Consider the following 27,620-nt stretch of genomic DNA (forward strand, 5'->3'; position numbering starts at 1 on the left):
TGAGTGCAATGGAGACGACAGGACAAGCCTGCACCCAGCAGGGCTGGCTACTCTGCCTCCACTGAGGTCAGGGAATTATTTAGCTGTGGACAACTCCTACAGGTTTCCTCATCCAAATATAATTAACTTGTAAATAAGAGCTTGAAAAATCTATGAAGTAGGAACAAATAAATGCAAACCATTATTTAAATTCTGTATGTGTTAAAAGATAGAATGGTCTAATTAATCCACAAAATAACTTTTCTGAAACACAGTCTAGTTCTCTAGCTATTTACAGCCTGAACTTAAAAATACTACCATCACTTATTGGGAGTTGATGCAGTCTGCCCTAGAGGAGAGGGTGGGTGGTGCTGAAGCCTGCTAGAAGCAGGAAGGACCCAAGGATTTCCTGGGTGGTCCCTGGGAGTCTGGTGCAAGTTCTGGTCCAGAAGAAGCAGAGAGGAGCTGGAAGGCACATCAAGCTGCTGTCTTTTAACGGGTTCCATCCAGTTCCGGAGTTTTATGACTGTGCAGTGGGTGGCTAGTGGAGCTGACTTTCCACAGATGCTGTCTGTAGCCATCAGGTTGGCTCTGGGGAAGCTCAATTAAGGTAAATCTGACCTTGGTAAGCCACAATTCCTCTGAAATCATCTGCCACACTGTGACTAGTAAGTACACCAGGAGATTTCAAGGACAGGTGCCCAGACGACAGTGAACAGTGTGTGTGAAGCAGCACTCGTTCTCGTTTCCCTTAAAGGAGAATTCTGACCAGAGACAGAGGGACTTTGCGGTAAATCAAATCTCTGACTTGGGATGTTTCCTTGGTATTCAAAAGTGGGGGAGGAGTGTTTTAAAATCAGATCACCTGTGAACGTCTCTTCTCTCCTTGACTGCAGGAATTCCAAGCCATTAACGTAAGAAGTTAATGGAAGCAAAAGAAGTAGTTATTGAGATGTAGCCACAGTGACTCCCCCTAATTACAAGGACAGCAAGTCACAGCATCAAGTGACACATGGTGCTTTCATCAGGAAAACTTTGTATTAAGAACAGCTTCACTAGAGCATGTTTCTCCAACTTTAACTATGCCAAATTTCAAAGACTGGGAAAAAAATAAAATGTGTACTATCTTTCCTTGCCCTATTGGCACACAAGGACTCCCAAGGGGACTTGGTGAGAATGATAAAGATCTGGAGACACACTGTACTTAAACAACAGTTTGATGTAGATTCTCCAATTTTGGAAATAGGGTTATTGCATTCTCTAGAGAAAACACTGCCTTCCAAAGTTTGGTACTGTAACACAGCCAGGGGCCTCGTCAAATTCGTCACCTAAGCTCAAAGCCGAAAAGCAATTACATTCACCTCTTTCATTTCTGTTGTTAGATATGTGACCTCACCATGTGGCCAGGATTGGCCTAGAACTCTTCATGCAGAGCAGGCGAAACTTTAACTCACAGAGATCTATCTCTACTTCTGCCTCCTAATATTGAGATCAAAGATATGTGCCATCAAGCCTGACCTAACTACTGCCTTTTTATTAAGATGAAGAATGAGGGGCTGGGGCTGGAGAAAAAGTTCAGCAGTTAAATGCACTTGCTGGTCTTACAGAGAACCCTAGCTCAATTCCCAGCACACACAAGGCAGCTTATAACTATCCTGAACTCCAATTCCAGGGGCCCCAGAGCCTTCTTTTGGTTTCCACAGGTACCAGGCATGCATGCAGTGCGTGCACACGTACCCACCCATATACACATATATGTGCAAGCAAAACATTCATATACATAAAATAAAAATTTTTAAAAAAGAAAAATAACCCAGGCAGTGGTGATGCACACCTTTAATCCCAGCACTAAGGAGGCAGAGGCAGGCAGATCTCTGTGAGTTCAAGGCCAGTCTTATCTAAAAAGCCAAGATTGTTAACCCAAAGAAATTCTGTCTTGAAAAACCAAAACCAAACAAAAACAAATATACAAATAAAAAACACGACAACAACAAAAGTTTTTTTTAAAAGATTAAATGATTCTTGCACAGTTAACATGAAATATTATTTTGAAAAAATACCTTCCCAACTTATATTAAACTCTTTAATAATAGGTAAGTGTCTTTCATTTGTTTTATTTCACACAGGACCAGGAAAGAGTATTAAACTTGGTGGGTATATTCTGACTATTCGCTAAATAGGCAGACCTTACATCTTGACAGCCTTCACTGGCAAAGACAAATTCTATGACTATTCTGCACATGCTTTCAGGGTAGTGTTTTGTTGTTGGTTTTGCATTTTTTGTTTTTTGAGACAGGATCTCTCTATGTAGTCCCGGCTGTCCTGGAGCTTGCTAGATAAACCAAGCTAGCTTGGCCTCAAATTCAGAGATCCTCCTGCCTCTGCCTCCAGAGTACTGGGACGGTGTTATACCATGCCCTGTCGAAGTATACTTTACAATTCTACTACAAACAAAATGTGCCTCAGAAGAAAAGTTGTGTGCAGTGAGTAAAACTGCCCATCTCCCAGCGGCCATCAGTCTCCGCGGTTTGCGTCAGAGCACTGCCCCGGTACCTCTGCTCACAGCACAGCTTACACAGCAGTGACTCAAGACAAGGGTTTCTCACTTTATTTCAAAGATGAATGCCAGATGCCCAGAGTGTTACTCAAGGATCACAGAGTACCATAGGAGGCTCTACGGAACCCTTCTGCAGGCGGGGGCTGGCATCCTTGTTTCTTATACAAGCCAGGCACAATGGTGTGCACCTTTAATCCCAACACTCAGGAGGCAGAGCAGGTGGATCTCTCTGAGTTCAAGGCCAGTCTGGTCTACAGAGTGAGTTTCCGGACAACCAGAACTTGAGAAACTCTATCTCAAAAAACCAAAAGAAAACAAAAACAAAAAAACAAACAAAAAACCCGCAAGTGACTTAGAACTTAGAGAGTGACAGGATGTCACTGGCAGGCATGTGTTACGACAGGTAGAATCAAAACGTGTGTCCCTCTGAAATACGGCTCTAGATTAGTATTAGATCAGCTTCCTGTGAGATGTTTTAAAATGGATAGCAAATCAACCCATTCAATTCCAACCTCTGGTAAAAGGACACAGAAAACAGACAATTACAAAAGGTAGTTCAGAATATAATCCTCCAGAGCAATCAGTCTCTCCTAAAGATAGGTATCTCCCATACCTCTGTTTACAGGGGAAGCCTTCCTGTCCAGGAGCAGTGGCTGCTACGGGTGCAGTCAACACAGCCCAAGGTCATCACTTCCAGACACTGTTCTGGTGTTTACTGACGGGCTCTGTTTACAAACAGCAACGCCTGCTGTCCTGTTTGCTTCCCTCATCTGCTAATTGTTTTCTTGTTTGTTTACTATATGTTGTTTTAATTCTGTCCTCTACCCATCAGAACATAATAATCATGAGAACAGAAGGACAATACAGCCGGCCAAAACAAATACATATCCATTGAATTTAATTTAATAAAGATCAAGATGCCAATAAAATTAATTTTCAACTCACAATCCTATTTCTGTACAATTCAATTAACATGTTAAGTATCTATACAGGAGCCTAATAAGAAGGCAATTAAATAAACCTCAATTAATTTGCTAGCATTCTGTATTCAAACCACTATCATCAAGGCTGGATGACCAGCTATAATTACACACACAAAAGGCTGCAAACATTAGGTGGCAGTAGTACACTATCTCATAGTCCTCATTTCTTATTTGTAGAAATCTTACCTATAAGAATAGGAAACACAAATAGCTTTATATATAAAAAAACACAAATGGCATGATATGAAAAAAACATATAAATAAAATTAAAAATAAAGAATGACTAAATACCAGTAAATGTGGCAAATACTCTGTTCATTTCTCCAAGTTTTGTTCAGTCTTCCTCTCACTCTATATCCAAGCAACAGCTTCGAGATGAGAACACAACTGCTTGTCATCTGTGACACATAAACCTCATGGAGGCCACACATCCCTTACTGACATCACCGTGCTTGCTCTCCATCCCAGCCTGGTAGTTCTCAGTGTGGGAGACAGAGGGTTTCTGCATTCCTTTACTCGGGACCCCGAATTGTCTCCAGACACCCAGTCCAACCCCCCACTCCCCATATGCTCTCCACTGGCCCTCTCTCCAGCTCTGTGGCTGCAGTCCTCTCCCTGAAGGCTTATGTGCGGTGTGAACATGACTTCCACTCCCCTAAGCTTCACTCTCCACAGCACCAGCCAGCACATGACGTACTTCTTACCCTGTGGCCGACTCCGTATTATCTCCCCTACTAGAGCTTAAAATTCACAAATCAGATTCAGACTTCTTTAAACAGTGCCCGGCAAACAGTGGCACTCGGCTATTTCCTCTTACTAAACAAGTGCATAGAGAAACAGGGTTTTAGCTGCTCCAGGATAGCCAGACACATGGCTGTAGGAGTTTAAGGGTGGCCCGAGCCTTTGAAGACCCTGCTTCAAGGGGTAAACAACCAAATGTTCCAACTAGTATTAATTTGTTGCCTTTCTTTAAAGTCAAGCATGTGTAATTCAGGCGTGTGTGTACATAAGAACAAACTGACAATCCAAAGCAAATTTAAATCAAGCCGTTAACATGCTCATCACATGCTGGAATCATCTGTTTCTTCAAATAAGAACTATCTTTTCAGTGTCTTTACTGGACAGACAAGCATCCACACTGGTTCTCTGTATCTACACACATGAGCTTCTCTCTGTCTGCTAATGTTTTACCTCATCTGGGGACAGGCTTCACAGGTTCGGACTCGATTACTTCAGAATGAGCAGGCCTGTTCTTAGCCAAATGACTCAGTCAGCACTGACTGCTAAACTCTGGACATTAGTTGCTAATGGCTAACCAGTGATTATAACATGACCAGATTCAGTCTGTTCTCTCTACTGTTTACATGTAGTAGAATAAGCACTTGACAAGACATGACAACGATGACATTTTCAGCGTGCAGTACCTGTCTAAACAGCCACATCCCCATTGCATTATCATTACAGCTAGCTTCCTAGGCAGTGTCTGAGGAAGCTTCTAGTGAACACGTGGAGGAGAAGGCCAGTTCTGGGACCCATACACTCAAAGTATCTTTCTCACACAATGCACTAGAACACGCTTCAAAGAAAATCTTACAAAACTGCCTGAAGGAAAGTTTGGAGAAGGGCTTGAGGTCTGTTTGAGTGTTTTGCCTGCTTGTTTGTGGGGGAAGATCTCAGATAGCCCAGGCTGGTCTCAAATTCCCTAGATCTCCTCCTCCAGAGTGCTAGAAATGACTACATGTGCACACCACCATGCCTGGATTCTGTGAAACTAAGGTTGGAACCCAGGACTCCACACATCAGACAAGCCCTCTACCAACGGAGCTATATTTCCAAGCCTAGAGAAAGTTCACTCTTGGGTGTGGCTTGGTTTTGGCAAAAGATTGAAGAGAAATTTAATGAATGCTGTTTTTCCTCTCTTGGTGTCAAAATGAATAAGGCCAAGAATTATTCTGCCGCGTCAATGTACACTAAGGGCTGGAGAGATGGCTCAGTGGTTAAGAGCACTGACTGTTCTTCCAGAGGACCTGAGTTCAATTCCCAGCACCCACATGGAGGCTCAATGTACACAAAGTTAAGCCGTTGTGCCTCGCTTCATGCACCTGAGGCATAAAATACAATCTGAAACTGTTTCTTGGTCACAAATTAAGTAAAAGGAAATGATTACCAGAGCAAAGGAACCGCGCATGCTCCTTTCCTGAGCATCTCTATGGACAGCTATGAATGGGTTGCATTCCAATATCTCATTTGTAGTCATCAACTGGAAATTCAAAACTCTGCTTCTGCCACTGAAAGAATCTTCTAAGTCAGCCCGTTCAGGTTTCAGTGTGTCTCAGGAGCTGATGGTAGTAACATATTTTACACTTTCCCCTTGGGACTGATTCACGTGCACGATTCTCTGGGACATGTTTCTTCTAAAATACTTTTACCAAATTATGCATTAAGTGATTTTTGTGACCTCCATTAGATTTATAAACATCATTCCACACAGACAGAATAGGGGGCAGGGAGAGAACGCTATGAAATCAAACTAGAGGGCAGACAAGATAAAGGGCAGGACATTTTTGTTCTTTTGTCTCTCTTGAAGGCTGGCCACAATTTAGTTTTTTAAAAACTACTAAACTGTGTGTGCCCATATAGAGACTATTTCCAAGCACAGAGAAAATTAGAGTGACTTGTGCCTTTATAAAAGCAGGTTAGTGATTGGTTCAGAGACCACACACATACAACTCCTTTCAGCTCCCAATCTTTTAGTCAATGCTGCCTAAGTCACTAGAAGTCAGTAGACTGCATATAACAGTGGAGCCTGCACACATGAGGGTATCTTTGCCTGCTTCCCTTTGCAGCTGGGTTCCAAGCACAACACACGATGATGCCTGTTTGATGCTCCTGAAAGCCCACTGCCACAAAGGCTCCATGTTCCACTCAGACATGCTCACACCAACACTCCCCAAGGCTGCCTCTAAAACAATGCCTAGCACTAACCTTCCTGGCACTTAAACCAGAGGCAGCAGCACCAAGGACTACATTCTTATCTGCTGAGAATGCAGGCTCAGTGGCGCAGTCACCTACATTTCCTTCTGCTCTTCCTCACCGTCACAAAGACACTGCTGGTGACTTCAGCTCCCCTTTCTTCTGGAATCCTGAGTGATTATCGTTGCCCCTAACATGAGGTCCCCATGATGAAAGCATCTACCCCAAAACATGGGTGATTGTTCAAAGCATCTCCAGTATAAATCCTCGGTGCTAGTTTAATTTAACTAAACGCTCAGCTAGGCCATGATCCGCCAAGAACGAGCACTGCAGTAGTCCCCTTATTTGAAGAGGAAACAAATGATCTAAGACGGTTTACAGCTCAGGGATCTTCACAAATCCAAAATATTCTGTTCTATGATAGAACATGTGTGCGTGCGTGTGTGCGTGTGTGTGTGTGTGTATAAACTTTCTAATTAGGAACAGATTACAAACAATAGCTAAACAGGTTGCCTATCCTTTATCAGAAAAGCTTGGAAACACAAGCATTTCAGAATTCAGAGTTTTGTGGATATGTGCATAGATTTTATATGCTGAACACTTTTAGGGTTCATCAGATTAGAGATGCTCAATACAAATACATCATCTTTTAGGGCCATTATTAAATAAAATTGGGTCATTTGAACATAAGCATTTCAACACCTTGACTGGTGAGCAGGTAGTACACACAGTATGATGACACTCAGCAAAAGGTAACCTGTCGTCGGCAACACAGGATCATACTACTCAGGAGAACATGTGGTTTAAAACTAGCAAACATCGCCAGGCAGTGTTGGCGCACGCCTTTAATCCCAGCACTTGGGAGGCAGAGACAAGCAGATCTCTGTGAATTCGAGGCCAGTCTGATCTACAGAGCAAGTTCCAGGACAGCCAGGGTTACACAGAGAAACCCTGTCTTGATAAAACAAAAACAACCAACCAGAAAATAAGAAAGAAAAGAGAAAAACAACAACAAACCTAGCAAATGCCTATTTGTAGAATTTTCCACTTACTAATTTTAAGGCTACAGATAACTGGAAAGACAGAAACATGCAGTAAAGAGAGGACAACAGTCTGGTCTTTGAAGCCCCGGCTGCTTCCTGGAAGATTTTCAAGGATTAACAGAGGTGCTGAGTCAGTAGCAGAGGTGCCTCAATGCAGTGTCTCAGGCAGAAGTAAACATTCCATGGGAGTTCATGGGCTTTGCTTTTCTTCAGCTACATAGTCAGTGCACTGAACCTGCAGCAGTCTCTCTGCGTCTGTTCACACGGCTGCAGTTATGTAACTCACTAGAGAAACCATCAGCACCTCCGCCCTACGGCTTCCAGCTGCACCAGCACTGCTGCAGCCTTCCTGTTCCATGGCTGCTCCACTTACACTACACCGCTTCCCACGGTAAGTGCACTGCAAGGCACGGGACTCTGTCGCAGTACATCACTTCCTAATTCCATCTCCTTTCCCTGCCAAGGTGTCTCAGCATCCCTTCCTTGAGAAGAACCATTAACATGGGGGTGACATTCAACAAGGCAGCCAGGTTTCTAAGAGACACTGCCACCCAGAGAAGACAGAGAGGTCAGCTTTGTCTATGCCTGATGTTTAACAGGCACTGTCAAGGAGACTCCTGAAAACATGGCATGGGGACCTTGAACCCAGTTTTGATATTAATCTCCACATACATCACCGAACACCCTTTTTGCTGTTCTTTTGCTTTTCAAGACAGGGTTTCTGTGTAGGCCTAGCTGTCCTGGAACTCACTGTGTAGATTATGCTGGCTTCAAACTCAGAGATTCATCTGCTTCTACTTCCTGAGCGCTGAGATTAAAGGTGTGCACCACCACCACCCGGCTCACTGTACACTCTAAGAAAAGAACTCCAAAGTATGTACACAGAGATTTCCTCATCACAGGCGGGAAGACAACATACAAAAAGATTTTTTGAAGAGCAGTCCAATATAGGTTGGGGCTTGGTCTGGCCCAGTGTTAAAGGCCCCATCGGGCCCCAGGAATCATGCTCGATCCTTCTGCTACATGACTGCTGTGGGTCATGACATACAGCAATTCCTGGATGTTGTGTTAGTCTATGCAGCCTGAGGCTACAAAAACACCACTTCTTCACATAAAGTAAAATGTTTTAGCAGCATGTTCCACACACTGTGCCATCATTAATATATATAAAAAAAAACAGTACTATTTTCTATTTCTGAAAAGAAAGCTTTAAAAAATGCTTGGCAATTAAATTTGAAAATCTTGATAACATGCTCTAAATAGTCTTGGCCCAAGAAAAATGGGAAAGTCTAAGTATGTAGACAAGAAGGGAGGCAAATATTTGTCTATACAAGAAAGACAAGTACCTTTCAAATGTTTATGTTAGGATGACTACGTGTGAGGAGGTACTAGAGACACTTTGAGGTGAGAGGAGAGATGCATGTACTGGCTCATGTAAGCAGTTATCAACTGCAAACTAAACTGAAAGTAATCAGACGGGGCTGTGCCCGTACTGAGCATGCAGTACAACCATCAGCACAGCACCTGCACTGCATCGGGGACCTAACTGCATCAGGGATCTGCACTGCAACAGGGATCTGTACTGTGTCAAGGATCTGAAATCACACGGAGATAATCAGGTACACAGAACAACGGGCTGGATGCTGGGCCATTTCAGACCAGAATCTTGAAGATTCTTGGGTTCTGGTGTTCATGTAGGCATCCTGCAACAACAAGGAATGACTACACAATCATTTAACTGACAGCCAAAAAATACTGGCGATGCAAACTTTGGATTTCTGATAGTCACTAACCCAGTGTACTAGTTAGTTTGGTCATAACAAAAACTCAGAAGATCATCAGCTCAAGGTGCATCAAAGGCTTTGCTTTTCTGTTCCAAGGGGAAAAGTAGAGCTGCAAAACACTGATAGCATTTCTTTTAATACTAAAAAAAATACAACTTGGCTTGCAACACTTGGCAACATACTAGCAGGATTATATTCAAACTGAGAATCTTCTGTTCTGTGCCAGATAAATATAATATAGACTCTGAAACATGGAGAAACAAGCAAGGGGTTACACACCATCATAGTATTCACAGTGTAACAATTGTGAGCTTTTTATTGTTACATTAGCAACAATAAAAAAATAAATCAGTGTAACTATTATTACTGATGTAATAATAAAAAGTTAAACAACAGATTCAATTGTTATTAACCTTGCCAAAAAGCAACCACTTTTAAAGCATGTGTTCATACCATACCCATAAAGATGCCTGCAGGTCAAAGCTGTCCCTGGCTTCCAGTGTACCACAGAAGGCAGCTGCGGGTCAACGGCTCTGCTACAGTATGCCTTGATGACACTAGCTGTAAACACGAATAGTTCTTTCTCTACAAAATCCTATATGTAAAATACCAAACTACAAAGCTGTTCTTATGCAAGAATAATGAAAAACTTACATTTCTTATATGAATTCTTATAATCTCCAAGTGTTTTTATATACTACACTGATTTTGTAGTTATAAAATTTTTTAGAATTTTGATTCCTTGATGGAAGAAAATACCTTAGCAGTAGTAGAAATTTGAGATAAATGAACTATTAAACACACTGCTAAAAGGTGGGCTTTATTCCAAGCAGCTAACAATAATTTAAATGCTACTTCCTGGTTTCCATTCGTTTATTCATAAACAGCACAATGTATGCACATATTCATTCACACGAAAGATCAGATGAACAAAAATTTAATGAAATCCAGTAATTCTTGAATTTCTCACTGTATGTAAACAATTCTCAAACATTCTCACTACTATTCTATTTTATAAATCATTATGGAAGTACACAAAATAACATTTAAAATTAATTTTATATAACTGATGCTGGTCTTCATAACCATAAATTTTACTACTATTATAAAATGAAGAGAACAACTGGCTCAAAAAGAAGGAACAGTTTGGAAAGGCGCGTTTTATACTGTAGTTGCCCATGAACAAAATCACAGGAGAGATGTGTCAAAAGTTGATCCTCCTCTACATTGAAAACTTGCTAACTTGTTTATGTCTGGGAAAGTAACTTGCTTTGATTTTCATGTCTTTTAAAGAAGGACAGTGAGGAAGGAGTTTCCACACCTGTACTCTTTCCCCAGGTGTGTGTGGAGTGCTCTCTGAACACTGGTCTTTTCTCTTTACTCCAACTCAGCAACTTGACCTCTGAGACGCTCTAACCCACACCCTGCATTCTGACTCTGTTCACAAACTGAGCAGCATGTGTGGAAGAGCTGCCCAGGCCCCATCCAGTGTTCACTCTACCACATTTTCCAGAACTCTCCTCATAGTCAGTGGTTAGAGGTGAGCTAATCCTCACTTCCTAACACATATTTGTCTGAAGAGCTCTATTATTTCTGTTGGCTTCAAGTAGTCAACAAATGTGTGACTGGCTTTACCTGTACATCTTGGTTTACTTTTGCTTTCTAATTCTCAGTTACAAGAAGGATTGGGCCTCATAAATACAAGCCTAGACTGTGACCAAAAGGTCAGTTTGTGACTCAACAAGCAGTGAACATCAAGAAGATGTCCGTCGGCATCTGTAAGAAGTGTCCACCTCGCTGCCCAGTCCTTCAGCATGGCCAGGCCATGAGGAGTGCCTAGGTAGCAGGGACAGCAGGGGAGGTCAGGAGTGTGGAGGGACACAGGTGACAAGTAAAACAAACAGCAGTAACAAAGGCACCCAGAAAACTTGAACCAGACACTGGAACTGGCTCCTTAAGAGTGGAGAGAGTACATTTCCTTTCCCATCGCCCCTTAGTGGCTAGACCTAGGTGGCAAGCAAATGAATCTGAAAAATGAATGATAAAATCACAAAATAAATGAGTTGGGAAGGCGGGGCAGGGTAGGGAATCTGAAGAGGAAAGAGAGCCAGCTCCCACACACATTCCCTGATCTCCACATGCATGGTGTGGTGTGCATACACACACAGACAAATAAAGGTAAGAATCTAAAAGCTACAGAAACTATATCAATGACAGAAGTGACAGAAATGGAAGGAATCATTCCCTTATAAAGGGCTGTATATAAGATAAGCCCCAAGCTCACGTGTTTAAGAAAGTCACACATATCAGAAGGGCAGCTCTAACTGCGAGAAACTCTGCAAAGACCTAATTGGAATTAGAGCTGACGTGGAGATCGCTGCGATGCCAATATGGCCCTAAGCCAAGTCTCGTTTCTGGCTGACCATGCAGGCTGTGTCACTGGACATTAACTTCACACATCATGCAACAAGCCACCAAGTGTCTAGTCCTCTCCTGTCTGCCTAAGGCCAGAACTTATCTACCCTTACAGGAGGCCAGCATATCAAAATACTCACACTTAATCACAACAGAGTCTCGGAAAGCAAATCCAAGACAGCAGGAAACACACCATTTCTACCCTTCCTTTCAGTTAACATCTAGATCTTGTCATCATTTTGGAAAGCCACATTTCTAGAAAGAAACAAATAAGGAAGCCTTAAACTCTCCAAACTGGCATTCCCAATCTCCCACAAGCAGGACCAAGCTTCCTAACAGCTAGGAGCTACCTGCTGCTCCACCAGAATCCTGTGGCACTTGGCCATGACACGGCTCACGTCCATATTTCTAAGCCTGGGCATTCCTTTCCTGGTCTGTGCAGTCTTACACTTGGGACACATTACTAGAAATGTGGGATTCCATCATTATTGCTGGAAGCTCTGAGACTGGAGAAAGATCTCTGAACTGCAAATGGAAGCCTCCTGCTTCCCAGCTGTGTGGTCTCTGACTGCCCCACCCCCAATTCTGTAATACACAGATCTCTCTCCATCGTGACCTATTCTATCTCAATTCTGAGGGTGGGAACTAGGCAGCCATATCTCTCAGCACTGTGTCCCTCTATCCCGCCCCTCTCAGGTTTATCCTATCATCTCACTTCAGAGAGAAAACTAGGGTTACGGAGAATCTCAAGGAGGCCTCTGTTTAAATTTCATCTTGCAACAACCAAAATCACTGAAAGGAAATATTTAACTACTGAAAAAGAATGTGTTTAAGGTCCTCATGAAGAAATCCATTTTGAAAGATAATTGGCTCAGATCAAAGATGTCTTAACATAGAAATGTCAGAACTGTTCAATGCTGTAGATAAAAATATTTCAAGTTCTATCTTTCAATTGCTTCCTTGATGAAAAGGTATTTTGAAAGGTATTATAAACCCAGGCATAGTGGCACACACCTTTAATCCCAGTGCTTAAAAGGCAGAGGCATGTGATCACTGTGAGTTCCAGGCCAGCCTGATCTACACAGAAAGTTCCAAGACATCCAGGACTGGAAACAACATTCTTTCAAAGTGAAACCCTTTCTCAAAAAGTGCCATGAAGAAATTATATTAGCAAAGGTCAGATGGACATAGCAGACCTAATACTGAGCATGTGCACGGGAACTCCTTTGTCTAGCTGGAGTTATACTCCTTCGCCAACTCATTTGTGCATGGCCCTCAGAAAAATAGTTATGATGAATCCTACTGACACCACAGAGCAACAGGAAGACGCATTACAACCAACGTAACTGCAGGAATAAATTTACAGCAGACTTAAGAAAGTCAGATGGAAGTATTATTTTCAGGGGTAAAATGATCATGTGAGCAGTGTGCGCCTTGTCAGTAATTCCCCAGGTGAAGGTGGCTAACAGAGAGGAAGTGCAGGTAAACAGCTCTGCAGATGTCCAGCTCCAGGGCTTGGGGCATTCAGCATATTAACAATCCACCTCTACATGCTTCCCTTTCTCAGTTCCCACTTCCAGCTTTAGTTGGTTCAGGACACCCTCCCCACGTCCTCTGTCTGCCTACGCACTGGATCAGTGTTATACTCTCCTCCCCTGCACTGTCCTTGGGCACATTATGTAGGCATACCTTTGCTCCATACAGAAGATAGCTGCCCCTCTCCCTCAGCCCCTTCCCCTTTTTTCTCCCTTGCTCTCTCCATTCACTGAATTAAAAACTCCCTGCAGACAGAATTGCCTCAAAACACTTTTGTGAAGAGTGAATACTTGCTAAACACCAATCAAGTGAAAAGATATATCATTTTGACACAGTTTGAAATTATTTTAACATAATTATGGTATAGTACAATTATGGTATTGTTTCCATTTCTAAACAATCTTTAATAGCAGCAATGTCTCACAGTCTGCTAACAAGATATATTAAAAAATACGTTACTTCCAGATTTTGTTTTGCTTGGAGATAGGTAGAGTATCAGATTCTGTCTGCAGGTAGTCTCCTCAACTTCAAGCACACATCCCCTAAAAGGTCAAACTACTCTTCCCTCAGTTTGCATAATCCACAGTGGTTGCTGCTTACCTATGCTCAGTTGGGCTCTGCCTTCACAGGATCCTCAGGACACAAGGGCTTGATGGGAAAGATTGAATCACAAGACCTGGTCTCTCCCTATGCCCCTCCTGCCCCAGTAAATCAAGTATAGTGGGTACACCTATAATCCCAGTACTTAGGTCATGTGGGCAAGAGTTCAGGGATCAGAAGTCCAAGGTCATCCTCTGCCACACAGTAAGTGTGGACAACACCTTTAGGAATGACAACCAAAGCTGATCTTTGGCCTACACACACTCAGTTTTAAATTGAAATGGGAAAACAAGGGAGAGGAAGAAAATAAAGGCAGCTCAACAAATTTGAAAGAAGTAACTAAATCAGAACTGGGGAATATCCTGTTGCCAAAGGTATATACTGAAGTAGGATGCATCAAAGCAGCCTTTTTTTAGAGAGAGGTGTGTGTGTGTGTGTGTGTGTGTGTGTGTGTGTGTCCCCGTCCGTGTCCCTGACATGGTTCTGGTAGGCCAGCTGTGGTCCTCTTGGAGAGAACCATGAGCCACTCTCCAGCTCGTTGTTTTAAAGATGAAAATGAAATAGCAGTTTATAGGTTTTGTTTAAAACTTTCAAGAAAAAAAGCAAAGAAAGCGAGCACAGTAAAGGATGAGCTGTTACAGGAGAAATGTGCAGTTTGTGGGGCTTTTCAGGCACCTGACATCTTCCATAAAGGAAGTTTCTAAGACAGTGGTGGTTTTGACCTTGTGGAACCTACACTGTGTGGACACGAGAAGTCTTGCTCTTTTAGTTTTTTGTTTGTTGTTGTCGTTGTTGTTGGTTGGTTGGTTGGTTAGCTAGTTGTTTTTTAATTACTTTTATTAAATTTTATCATAAGAGTTATATCATTTTGTTAAAATACTGATAATAATACAGGCTTCACCGCCCTTAATGACATTAGTCTTTAATGTGTTAAGGACAACAGCATCACAGCATAGCAATAACAATAGATGCTAGCTATTATTAACACTCTGCTAGAGAGGGGGGAATAACTGGATCGAAGTGTCCACCAAAAAAAGCAAGGGAATTATCTGACTGAATGGCCAGAACACTGGCCTTTCTATACCAGCATGTGCCCATGTGGTATCAAATGAGGACAATCAAGAGTGCAGCCTCATCAAAAGCCTGTGCAGCACATACAGAGACAACATCATCTTGACTATCAACATCACCACCACAATCACAGTACCAGCTGAAGCAAGTCAGAACAAGCAATTCATATAACCAGTATGACATCAAACATGAGCGGCTGCAACACAGAGTCAAAGGCCAAGAGCAAGTTACATGCATTCTCCTAAAAGTGATGGCTAATACTCAAGAGTGCCTCCCACAGGATGCAAGTGACAGCACACACATCTGCTTCTAGCTTAAAGCACAGCCTTACTGCAAGACACTTCGGATCAGAATGCAAAGAAAGCATTTGACCTCAGGGTATTTTTTGAGCTTCGGACAGAAGCACACTGAGGGTTTACTTACACAGTAACTTTAGAATTTCTCCTCATTCCAAGTTGACAACATTCAGATAAAAAGACACACTTAATTCTTTTATTAAAATAACGGGAAGGCCCCAATGGTTGCAGACATGGACTCAAGCGCATATGAGGAGCTCCTGCCCAGGAGTGCTAACGACAAAGGCCATGGCTGCTCTGGTACAGATCTGCCCTGCACAACTGTTGTGTCAGCAGGAGATTACAAGTACTGACCCGCCTAGGAGCTAAGTGCTGTGCTAGGTGCCTTCCATGTGTGAGCTCATGCAGCCCTCACACTCAACACCCTACTATGGCTCTAATGTCTCACCTCACAAATGAAGAAAATGAAGCCTAGTGACTACAGCTAAGTACCCTGAAGAGAAGACTGTAACCCTGGTCTGGCTCCAAAGCCCACAATGTTAATGACTGAATGATCCTCTCACCAATGGAGTCTCACACCTGCAATATGCTTGGGGCTGCAAGGTTTTTATTGCCAAGATCAATTAGTGACAAATCAGATTCTGTGGCCCACTTTTAAACATGCAATAATAGTTATTGCTAGTTGGTGTGGTTTTTTTACTTAATAGGGAAAATTTTACTTTTTAACGTTAAAATATAATTGCATCATTTCCTGTCCTTTTCTTTCCTACCTCCAATACCTCTTATAGCATGGATTCTCTTGCTCTGCCCCTTTGTTCGCTCTCAAATTCATGGCCTCTTTTTCTTTGTTTTACACACACATGCACACATACACACAACGCCTAAGTATAGAAATAGAACCTCCTCAGCCCACTTAGTGTTAACTTCCATCTAATTTCACACATAATTGCATATAATTTCAAGGCTGAGCAACTGGTACTGGATAACCAGTTAGGGTGCATCCCTGGGCAGACTAGAAATAGCCTGGTTTGGTTTTTTTGCTTGTTTGTCTGTAGAAAAATATACCATGCAAAACATTTGCCACACTACATCTCTCTAAGCATCTAGCTCACACTTAGCTATGAGAAAAAAAGAGGGACGGGGGTGGGGGGCAACATGGGACACACAAAGTATGCTCTACTCTGGTGGTGCTGCTCCATGTTCGTCACAGCTGATGCCATGTAATATAAGAACATTTCATACAAGTGTTATCATGTGTCTTGAGTACCGCCCATAGCGCTTGCTTCTCTCACTCCTTCTCCCCACAGGTCCCTTTGTTCTCTCTAAACAGTTTTGATAAAAGACTGCTTTTTTGTTCATGGTGGTGGTGATTTTTGCTTTAGTTTGGTTTGGTTTGGTTTTTTTGAGACAGGGTTTCTCTGGGTAGCTTGGAACCCACTCTGTAGACCAGGCTGGCCTCAAACTCAGAGACTCACCTGCTCTTGCCTCCTGATTGCTGGGATTGAAGATGTGTGTACCACTGCCCAGCAGATGCTGTATTTTTAGCAATGTTTTCCCCATATGACTGAATCCAGGAAACCAGAACCCATAAGAAAATGGAGAACCAAGTGATTTTAGCCTCCATGTAGCCATTCTCTCATACAGTAAAATGATAAAGATACAAAATGATACAAAGTATCACCTTCCTTATTTTGTCTCCCCCCCCACCCCCAGCTGAGGACCGAAATCAGGGCCTTTGCTCTACCACTAAGCTAAACTCCTAGCCCCACCTACTTTAATGACTATCACAACTGCACGTGGCTAGAAAATACCGTTTCCACGCCATACATGCACATTCACATTCATAAAACTCAACAAGTGAGAGATTCCTGAACTTATTTCGCAGCTTCTACAGACAATTCACTCTACCACAGCTTTTCTTAAACTTTTATTTTTCATAAACTTTTCTTCATTTTATTATAAATGTCATGATTTTATTCTCCAAAAATGTGACATTCTTAAACTCTGTGTTGCTATTAGCAACATGCTACAGTTCAGTTAGCAACTTCTGTAAATGTACGCAATGAGACGAAATGTTTCCCCACCCATGTGATGACCGTCTCCGCAGGAATAAACTATGACGCGTAGTTTTTCACTGAAGCATGTAAGGCATGAGCACATTCATAACTGCAATGTAAGTAACGGAAGAATATGGAAGGCAGTACAGGATAAACACAGAATCTCAAATTTCTTAGGGAAAACTTTTGAAGGTGCACATGAAATTCAGCACATCTGAGAGAAAGTGGTGTTTGTTAGACGTGTTCACTCCAAGTCAAAGCCAGGGTCAAGCTGAAAGGCATCCAGACTTCCAAGCATCACAACATCAAAGGGACAACTAAGAAAAGTTTAAAGGGCAATGCATGCCGGGCAGGGGAGCACACACTTGTTATCCCACCACTCAGAAGGTTGAGGCAGGAGAATGGTCTCAGCTGGGCTTCAACATAACAAGAACCAGACTCTTAAAAATAGTCTGTAAAATATTTTTTAAAATACCTTGAAGCTTACTATATGAAGTGCTCTTTCAGCACCCACTCATGGAACTGCTGTCACTGCTTGTTTATTCTCAAGATACCAACCTCAAGTACAGTCATCCCTTACGTTCCAGTATCTACAGGTAGCTGCATAGGTTGGATGGTTGTTTGGCTAATGGTACTATCACAAAGGTAGGTGGCACTCTACAGAGAGCTGCAGCAGGGTCCAGGAAGGGTCCTGTGTTTATGTTGTAGGAACAGTTAAGTGAAGTCTTCTAAGGCAATTAGCCTATCCTATCTCCAATGTCCCCTCCAGGAGGAAATAGAAACAACTAGCAAGGGTTCCTTGGTTATCGGACATCCCCACTGGGCAGAGCAGCACGAGAAGTAGCCCTTGCCCCTCGCCCAGTGGCTGAGATGGGGACTTGTGGTACAGGATCCAAGACTGAGGATACCAAGAAGTCTAACCCAGCTGGGTCAGAAAAGAGCTCCATCAGCTTGGGGACAGTATCATGCATGGAAGGTGTAGCCTAAGAACCCGAGCTGCCCAGCCTTAGCACTACCCCAGTAGTCAAACGGACATGCTTTTCGTCCTTACCTCCACCTCCCTTCCTAAATGTTCTGTTCATTAGCAGCCTGAGCTCTCCCTTTTACACACTCGGAAGTACTGACTTAACTAGTCCCCCCGAGAGTTCCACATATCCATCACAGATCTGCCCCAGCCCTGCCAAGATCTACTGCACAAGTGAGAAAAGAGAACCCAGTGAGGAGGCTCTGTCAGTACTCCAGCCCCTGCTACTTGCTTCTTTCTTGACTCCTAAAAGAGCTGTATTCCACCCCCTATAAAGACCATCAAAGCTTCAGGATTCTTCCCTTCTGCAATATAAATAAACTTCTGAAGCACAAGCATGTGAGCACCCTAGTATTAAAGTGACAGCAAGCATAAAAGCAATGCTCTCAACAGGGTAGGTCAGCGTTTCCACAGCATGGCCTTCAATGCAAGCAAAGAATGACACTCATCAGATCCCACATCTTCAGACACCAACCTGCGCTCCCATGGACAGGGTGAAACACTCACTGTTTGAAAAGACATAGTGTCAACACTAGGCTCTCAGTGCCCAAGCATGAAATCAGCAAGAAGCAGATCCCCTGGGTGCGGAGGTTGGTGTGGCATATGGGACTGCAGTCAAAGTGGATGGCTGGGCTGATGGTTTGCAGAGTTGCCTGTCATGAGACTACAAGGATGGAGAGCCTCTGCATGTAAGCTGCAGAGACCCTAAACCCAAGCAGGACAGTGCATGGGCTCAGTCCGAGCTGCAAAAGCAAGGGTGACACCTGGGAGACAAAACATGGCCACCTACATCCTATACACTATAATGCAGAAGCTCATCTTAAATCCTGGGCTGATTTATAACATCAAACAAGGGGGCGCGGGAGGTGCAGGGGACAAAGGGTAAAAAACTGAAATGTGTTTCAATAAAGAAATGAACTAATTCTAAGAATTCTACCTGAAGATTATTTCTGCTAAAAAAAAAATTACACAAAGAAATGATTTGAGAAAATCAACACTGATTTAAACACAATGCCCATTTCCACACAGTCCTGCTCATTGGCAGTGACAGTCTTGAGGTTATGTGGTTGCATCAGCAGAAGCAATGGGAAAACTGCATGTGAACTGTTACTCTGAGAGAAGAGCGAAATGCAGTGCAGGGTGTACTTCAGGAGGGAGGAGCAAAAACGGTGGAGGAGGGGGCAGGTAAGGAGTAAGAGTCAAGGCTCATAGCATACATTTTGATGTACAATTATATAATTATTAAAAGTACTGGACTGTACTACACCAGCTACTTTAAAAATCACCTCATTTGGTAACTGTTGTGACCCTCCAAGACAAGCACTAAGAACACCCCATTTCAGTCAAAGTGTTGAGACGCATTAACCCAAAGAGGCAGCAGCTGGCAGATTCCTTCGTATTTAAGTATCTTTCTTTTCTGTGACAAACACAGAAAACAAAATCAAAAGTTCCTTTAGTTAGCAACTGATATCCTAGTACCTCCTAGAACAGAGAGGATGGAGTCTACCTTCCTTTCACAAGAATAATGTGTATGTATAAATTGTTTTTTTAATCACCACAACCAATATCTATAAAAAGATTTTTTTTTTTTTTACAAAGAGCTTTTTCTAAGTTTGAAAAAGGCAGTCTAGTTCATTTAGGAGCTAAGAAAGAAAGGAGGCTGGGGAGGGGAGAGGAGGGGAGAGAAGGGGAGGTGCTGTGGGAACTCCTTCAGTCAACAGCCTTTCAGGTTCCAGTCCACTTGGGCATGGTCTCTTACACTCTAAATGCAGCTGGAAAGCTTGCAGGCGTGTGCACCAGCTCTCTCCTAGTTGTTGGATTCAGTTCCTGCTCACCACCTCAGAAATGTATGCTTCTGTATGCTGTTAATATGTTTTATTATTGCCATCAGCTAATAAAGAAGCTGCTTTGGGCCAATGGCTTAACTGAGTAAAGCCAAGTGGAAAATTCATACAGAGATGTAGAGAGAGTGCACAGAGTCAGAGAGACGCCATGTAGCCAGGAGACAGACAGTCAGAACCTTACAGGTAGGCCAAGAGCCTCGTAGTAAAATATAAAATAATAGAAATGGGTTAATTTAAGATGTAAAAGCTAGCTAGAAATACACGTATGCTGTTGCCAAACAGTATTGCAATTAATATAGTTTCTGTGTGATTACTTTGGGTCTGGGAAGCCAGGAAAGAAACGAGCAGCCTTCGACTACAGGAAGGGAAGGAAGTTAGTTCTCCTGTGTCATCAAACCTTAGGGGTCGAAGCACTTGGAAGTCCTAAGATTATTATGTCCAAAGATGAAGATTCCAATCTCACAGTTTATGTAGACAGCACAAAAACTGTTGCGATAAAAGTAGTTATTTTAGAACTGGCTGGCTGCCCAGAGAATGTCAAAATATATTTTAACCAAAGGGATAGAAAAGGGAGTAGAATGGATATGAAGTCAATTTTAAATCTACTATGGCTTAAATAACACAACACAATTTTCTCTCATTACCTTTACACAAAATTAGATTAAGAGAGGTGAATAGATACTCTTAAAAAAATAAGATTTCATAATTCACTTATTGCTTTACCTTAAAGTTCACCATTCTGTGGACTTGCAACTTACATTTTAATTCAGTTTTGTACACTTGAAGGAAATGGACTAAACTACAATGCTGGTATGTGTGAGGTAACATCTACAAAGGAATTTAATGTTACAGACTGCGTTCTGAAGGCCTGACAGAGTTGGAGGGGAACACTATTCCTGCAAAGAAAGTTAATTCTATATCATGTAAGGGGCATCCATATATTTAATATCCACATATAATAGCTTCTCTCCAACCTTACACTAACTGCATCTCAGGAATCTGAAGTGTGCCATCCTGTGCTTTCTTTCAGAACAGTGGTGTGGAGCAATGCAGCTGGTGTGGTCCTGACACTCACAGTACATTTCACCGACTCACTGCACACTCAGGTCACACAGTAGTTACTCAGTTACTCACACTCTAATTCCTTCTCCATACACTTTTCTCCGTCTATTGCACATAAACATACACATAAACAAAGAAATTGTTCACAACAGGCGTGGTGTCCTATTCTTTAATCCCAACACTCAGGAGCCAGACACAGGTGTGTCTCTGTGAGTCCAAGGCCAGTACAGTCAACAAAGAATTCTAAGATGGGTGTGACTACATTTTAAGACCTTGAAAAGAAAGCAAAACAAGAAAGAATTTACACCATATTTATAGCATGAGTTCTCTGAAAATCCTACAATCAAATATCAACACATTTCAAGTCAAATCCCATAACAAATTTTAAACCTTTTGGAAAGAATTTGGAGTTCCAAATAGGTGTTAACTCAAAAGTAGTACTGAATGTGCAAGCAGTACGTTGTATAATTGAGGACTTTGTTCAGTATCTATTTCCCATGACTGCATGTGGCAAACTTAGTCAACAGGAAACCGTCTTTGTGAGCCAAGAAGCATCCCAACTCCGCCAACTGCTACGATACATGAAGAGGCTGGAGAGGACAACAGTCACCCGAGCCATGCCTGGCAGAGCAAAGCAGAGGGAACTCCAGCCACCCCCTCCCCCGTGGACTCTATTTCTCTATTAGCTGTGTGAAGCTGGGCAAGACCCTCAACACCGTCAGACACTAACTCCACCAGACTAGACTCAGAGTCTGCAAACTGCTTAAGCAGAAGAATCCCGTCCATAATATGGCATCCATCTAAAACAGGTGAAGGCGGGCTCGGACCGTCTCCATACACAAGCAGCTTGTAGGACTTTGCTGTGGGCACATGTGATTTGGGGAACACATTTTGAAAGCATCACTCAAACTTTTTGGAAAACTCACAGTACAAATCCCTCAAATTTTTTGAGCTATATAACTAACATAAAGAACCTCAAAGTGCTGTTCCCAAAAGTATCCCCTAATAAAATAGAATCAGTTCTCTACTTCTACCATGCGTATTCTGAAGATGTAACTTGGGGCATCCGAATGCAATGGCAAACACTTTACAAACTAAGCTCTCGTAGACCTATAGAACAATTAAAATCAACAAATGTTTCACTGTATATTCATTGATAAGATCCTGGAACCTAAGCATTAATGATAAATACAAACTTCATGCCTCAAAAGAGCCTCCAAGCTACAGGGAAGATGAATTCAACCAACTGCAATGCAAAGAAGCAGAAGTCAGTGTGGCTAGCCAAGCAGAAGTGCTGTGAAAACAGCTGCTAACCCAAGAGAGGTTCCATGGTGAGAGCACATGAGGACCCAAGTGTAATTCCCAGCACCTACTTCCAGAGGCTTACAATCACCTAGTCTCTGAGACGCACCCACACTTACATGAACATAGTGAAAATCAGATATAAGAGAAACAGGAGACTAACAAAATCTTTCCCCCCAAAGCTATAGCAGCCCAACAAACAGTGTCTAAATCTGAGCAAACTCTCTCTTTTCTAAAATTATTCAGTATTTATTATATGCCCTCCTTGTCCTTATGGCAACAAAAGGGGACCCATACACCCACAGACTACTACTGCTCTTGGTTTAACTAACAATGTCCAAGTGAGTGACCCATACAAAAAGAAAAACTAACCCTTTTGGGTGTAGAACAAAATGAGGTCACTCCAGCTAACAGACACATAATACTCACATAAATTCACATCATACAGAGAAATTTTAAGGAGGGTGACAGGCCTCAAGGTTTTCCGGAAAACAAGAGACTCCGGTCCCCCTGCAGGGCAGTAAGAACCACTCTCTAAGAGTCACTCTTTGCTGACCCTTACCATGGGAAGCAAGCTCGCCCTGCCAACCAGCCAGCGCATCCCCTCCTTATAAAGTCACTACTCCACACCCACAGGAGCTCTATCTGCACCACAGAATGGAGGCTGCCCCAATTCATGAATCACAAGAAATGCCAATTAGCTCTACAACTGAATTTGCTTGACACTGTCTTTCAGGGTAAGAGTGAGCAAGAGTGGCCATGGCTGGTCTTGGAGCAGCAGTATAGAAAGAAGGCCTTTTGATGTGCTGTACCCTCTGATGCCCAAAGCTACAATAAATGATTTAAACCTATCAGTGTCCGCACTTGAGGGATGTCCTCCCCTTGACTAACGAATGGTTCAATCACTAGTTTGAAGTATGTCAGTGTACTAGCGATCATCAGCAGTTTTCGAATAAGTGTATCACAGAAACAAGAGCAACAGTTGGTTTTCCCCAAAGCTGAGGACTGGATCCAGGGACTTGTGCAGGCTAAGCAACCTCTGCCACCTGGCTACACCCCAACCTTTACCTAATTAACTTCATGTATACAGTTCCTTCCTGGTAATACTTTTGGACCAATTATTCTCTTTTTCTTCAACTGTGTTTCTTAACTTTGTAACGAATCAAAAGTCAAGTTTAACTGGTCATTAAGAAGCCGGGACCATTTTAACAGACACAGGCATTTCTTTGTGTCTTGGGACTGCAACAAAACTGGCCCATCTCCCAGTTACTTAGCCTTACATGGGGGCAGGGAACATATGGGGTGGGGCATGAGCAAAACACCTCACATACTTATGCAAGCAGTTTGCAGTGTAGAAAAAGACAAAAAGCAGGCATCAAAACCAAGAGGCCACTGATAATACCCTTATTAATTAGGAAATAAAGTCAGAAACACATGATAAATATTCAGGTAAAAATGCTTCCTCTGAAGCAGACAGTTCCGGAAATGGTGTTAGGAAGCCGCTCCCAGTGCAATTCTTCCATTAGAGCACAGTACAGCATAACTACTCTGCAGAGAATGCCACACCTGAACAGGAACAGTTCTCCCAACAACCAGTTCAACACTATTTTCTTTCTTCTTCCTTCCTTCTTCCCTTTATTTTGAGGTTTCATTTGTTTTTGAGCCCTGGTTAACATGGAATTCACTGGGCAAGCTAGGCAGGACTCAAACTTACAGTGACTTCGCTGCCTCTGCTTCCCAAGTGTAAAGATTACAAGCCCACACCAGCGTTCGAGACAATAAACTGCCACGATTGCAATATTGATTTAATTACGCACTAAAGTTGTCACATCACGAAAGGAATGGGGGAGCTTTTTTCAAGAACAGAGCACAGTTTGAGTACAGCAGCGAGGCAGGTGACGCTATCAGGATGTTTGTGTTTACAAGGGTGAAGCAAGGCCTCCCGAATCACCTGGTCCCGTGTCTGTGCATGATGTGGGATGTCCTACCGTATATGTGTTGCTTTTACTGGTTGATGAATAAAGCTGTTTCAGCCAAAGCTTAGCAAAGTAAAGCCAGGCAAGAAATAAAGAGTGAGTGGGCGGAGTCAGGGAGATGCCATGTATCTGCCAAAGGAGAAGGACATGCTAGAACTTTAGGAACCTCACCAGTAGGCAGCAACCTCATGGTGACACACAGATTGATAGAAATGGGTTAATTTAAGATGTAAGAGCTAGCTAAGAATACGCTAGAGTCACTGGCCAAGCAATGTTGGAATTAATACAGTTTCTGTGTTGATTATTTGGGTCTGAACAGCGGGATACCTAGTAACAGCTCCTCCAGCAAACAATCTCCTTGCGCCTACTTCATTCTCCCACTGACACATACCAAGACCTGAGAGTGTCCTTTAAAAACAGAGGAGACCCCTACATACCTTCCCTTTTACTAGTGCACAAATAGGCATGAAAACGTAATCATTAGCTTCTGGGATGACTGCCATTTGCAGGTAAACAGTTCATTTTCCTTGACTAAAATCATCCTGCATGTAGGAAATAACAAAGCCAGTAACAAAAAGAGACAGGAGCATAGAGCGATGAATTATGAAAGGCACACTCTGCTGTCAGCTGAAGCAAACAGGCAACTGCAGCTTGCAGGGCCTCCTCTGGCTGGTGTGGCATGAGACTACATGAGAAACAGGCACTTAAACAGACTCAGGGAGACTTCAGGCATTGTTTCTCATACCTGGTCACATTTGCTTCAGCAGAGGCACACTGACAGACAGCTGCTACACACAGGACATGAGCACCGGCACCGGCACTGACGTGTTAGTCATCTGTCAGCCATGGGCACCTCTGGAAGAGCAGTGCTGGCTACAGCTGACCAGGAGCAGCGTCACCTCGATGCCTAAAGTGCAGACTGTGGCTGCCACACGGGCCCAGAAGCCCTGTGCACTAACAAATATTTCAAGTTGTGCTTGCTTTTAGACACTTGCATCACAACTTTTCACTCCAGTGTAATAACTGGCAAGAAGTACAGCTAGAAAGTGTTAAGAATCATCTGTGCCACTGATTAAAGCAATCGTTCAAAAGCATACCTAAGGCCTTGTTGGGAACACTAGACTTCCTGTACCAGTCTGTGACCTGTGACCCAGTGTCAATCACAGGAAGGCTGCAGGGGTCCCTTGCAGGGGAACCATCCTCACTTCCCAACACAGTAGATATGGACCTGTCTTCCAGGCAGGACTGAAACCCACTCTGAGACCTTCACAAGCGAGACGCACTGCAGGAACTGCAGGAACTGTCTGACCAGAGCACATGACCCCACTCTGTGGCATCCACGATGGCTCCCCCTCTGCACAGCAGACTGTCACCACTGCACTGACTCCCAGTCACCTCATCTCCAATCCCTGCTTCCCGTGGAGAATTCTTGTTCTGAAGGTGAAGACCCTTTCTTTCTTGACTTGCCAATGCCTGATCGGCATCCTCTGCCCTCAGAATGGGCCCCCGACTCCACAGCCCTGCACAGACCTTCCTCTAGAGCTATGATGCCCTCAATCCTCAAACATCCTGCATCACTCAACACCCAAGATCGCTGTCCTTTCTGATAAAGTTGCTTTATCCACTTCAACTCTTTCCTACTTTTCATTTTCAAATCTTGGCCCAAGGCCGGGGTATGCTTAGCATGTGTGAGGACCTTGTGCTCAATCTCCAAAACAACAAAATTTAAAATAAATAAATAGATTAAAAAGATAAATAACTCGCTCTCAGTTCAGAGTGTCACTTGCTCACTCCAGCCGCTTCCCTAGCTCAGTCCACTGTATCCGCTGCGCTCAGCTCCCCTAGCTCAGTTCACTGTGTCTGCTGAACTCAGCTGCAGCTTCACGAATCTGAGTTTACCAATGTCTGCTCCTCCCTTTCACCAACAACCTGAAGATCAGGGAGTGAACAAACTAAGCTTATTTGCAGTCGTGCCTACGTCCCCAGAGTGGTGTGGTGAGTAGTTTGGTGGCTATCCACACAGGATGAAGAGTGAGCAGGAACTTCCTACACAAACACATCTCATCCAGTGCAAAGCTCCTGGCATGGTTCAGGGCAGTCCCAAGTAATTCCTCCTTGCCAATGAACTGGAAACCCTTGAGAGGAATCATGAAAGGGTCAAATTTTACATCCTATGACTTCAATAACAAAGACAAAATTCTTCATACACAGACTCAGTGGATTTGTCCAAGAAATAATACCATATTCTAGACTTAAATATCTCAAACAGACGGTTCTCTAAACACAAAACAGTAAAGACCAGTTTTGTAAAAGTTTTTTTTTAAAAAAAAAAAGAAAGAAAAGAAAAAAAGAAGGCTTTAAAAGAAAATTCAGACAACAGAGAAATTTCCTGAAAGAGGTGAATGGTTGTTGGACAAAAGAGGACTTGAAGTCACTGTGAGAATGGAAAGCTGATGGGTGGGGCTGTTGGCAAGGAAGACTGGAGCCGTGTTTTATACATGTAAAGGATCCTCAGATAAAGCAGGAAGCAGCTATGGGTTTTAAACACAGCTGTTAAGGATCTATAATACTTTCTTTAAAGTAACAACCTTCGTCAACAAAGCAGGAGTCCTTCTGCTTTCCCTTGAGATTATGTTGACTTACAGATCTGAAGGCTCAGGTTTTTCCCATGATATTTATACTTTAAAACCTTGTTCTTTACACAAGCACCGTCACTTAGGAGGAAGTGAGTCTGTGTGCCTGCATCCTCAGGGGCAAGGCTATGCGGACGGACAGGACAAGCTGGCCGGCACACAATCATGGCACTTTCCTCTGGTGTGCACTGAGGAACATCTGCAACGCTTCCTTCATGCTTACGACTCATGGACTGTGTTGTAGAAAAAAGTCCATGAGCTGACAAATAAGATTATTCAATAATATTTCTCCAATAAAGAAGCAGCATTTCGCCACACTTGGAATAGTAAAGGTAAAATGCTAGTCTATAAAAAATACAGCTTATAAAAATTACTGTAATGCTTTACAATGATACTTTGCATCCAATCTTCATAAGCAAACCTACCTGTCATATGTATAATGTCTCAGCTGCATGCACCAACCCGCGAGCACTGTGTTGTCAATC

General features: G+C 42.9%; 1 protein-coding gene across 7 annotated transcripts in view; it reads right to left on the reverse strand.

Annotated features, from left to right (window-relative positions):
* Positions 1-27,620, reverse strand: part of Med13l (mediator complex subunit 13L) — a 227,010-nt gene that overhangs the window by 126,546 nt on the left and 72,844 nt on the right. The window contains exon 1 of one of the 7 annotated variants that reach the window (XM_085681248.2): positions 13,871-13,889. The exons of the other annotated variants lie outside the window; for them this stretch is intronic. The gene's annotated coding sequence lies outside the window, so the exon portion shown is untranslated. Of the gene's footprint in view, positions 1-13,870; positions 13,890-27,620 lie in introns of those variants that run through there. 7 annotated transcript variants of the gene reach the window in all.

This window comes from Myodes glareolus, chromosome 2 (genome assembly GCF_982192425.1).
Source record: "Myodes glareolus chromosome 2, mMyoGla1.1, whole genome shotgun sequence".
In the NCBI taxonomy this organism is placed as follows: Eukaryota; Metazoa; Chordata; class Mammalia; order Rodentia; family Cricetidae; genus Myodes; species Myodes glareolus.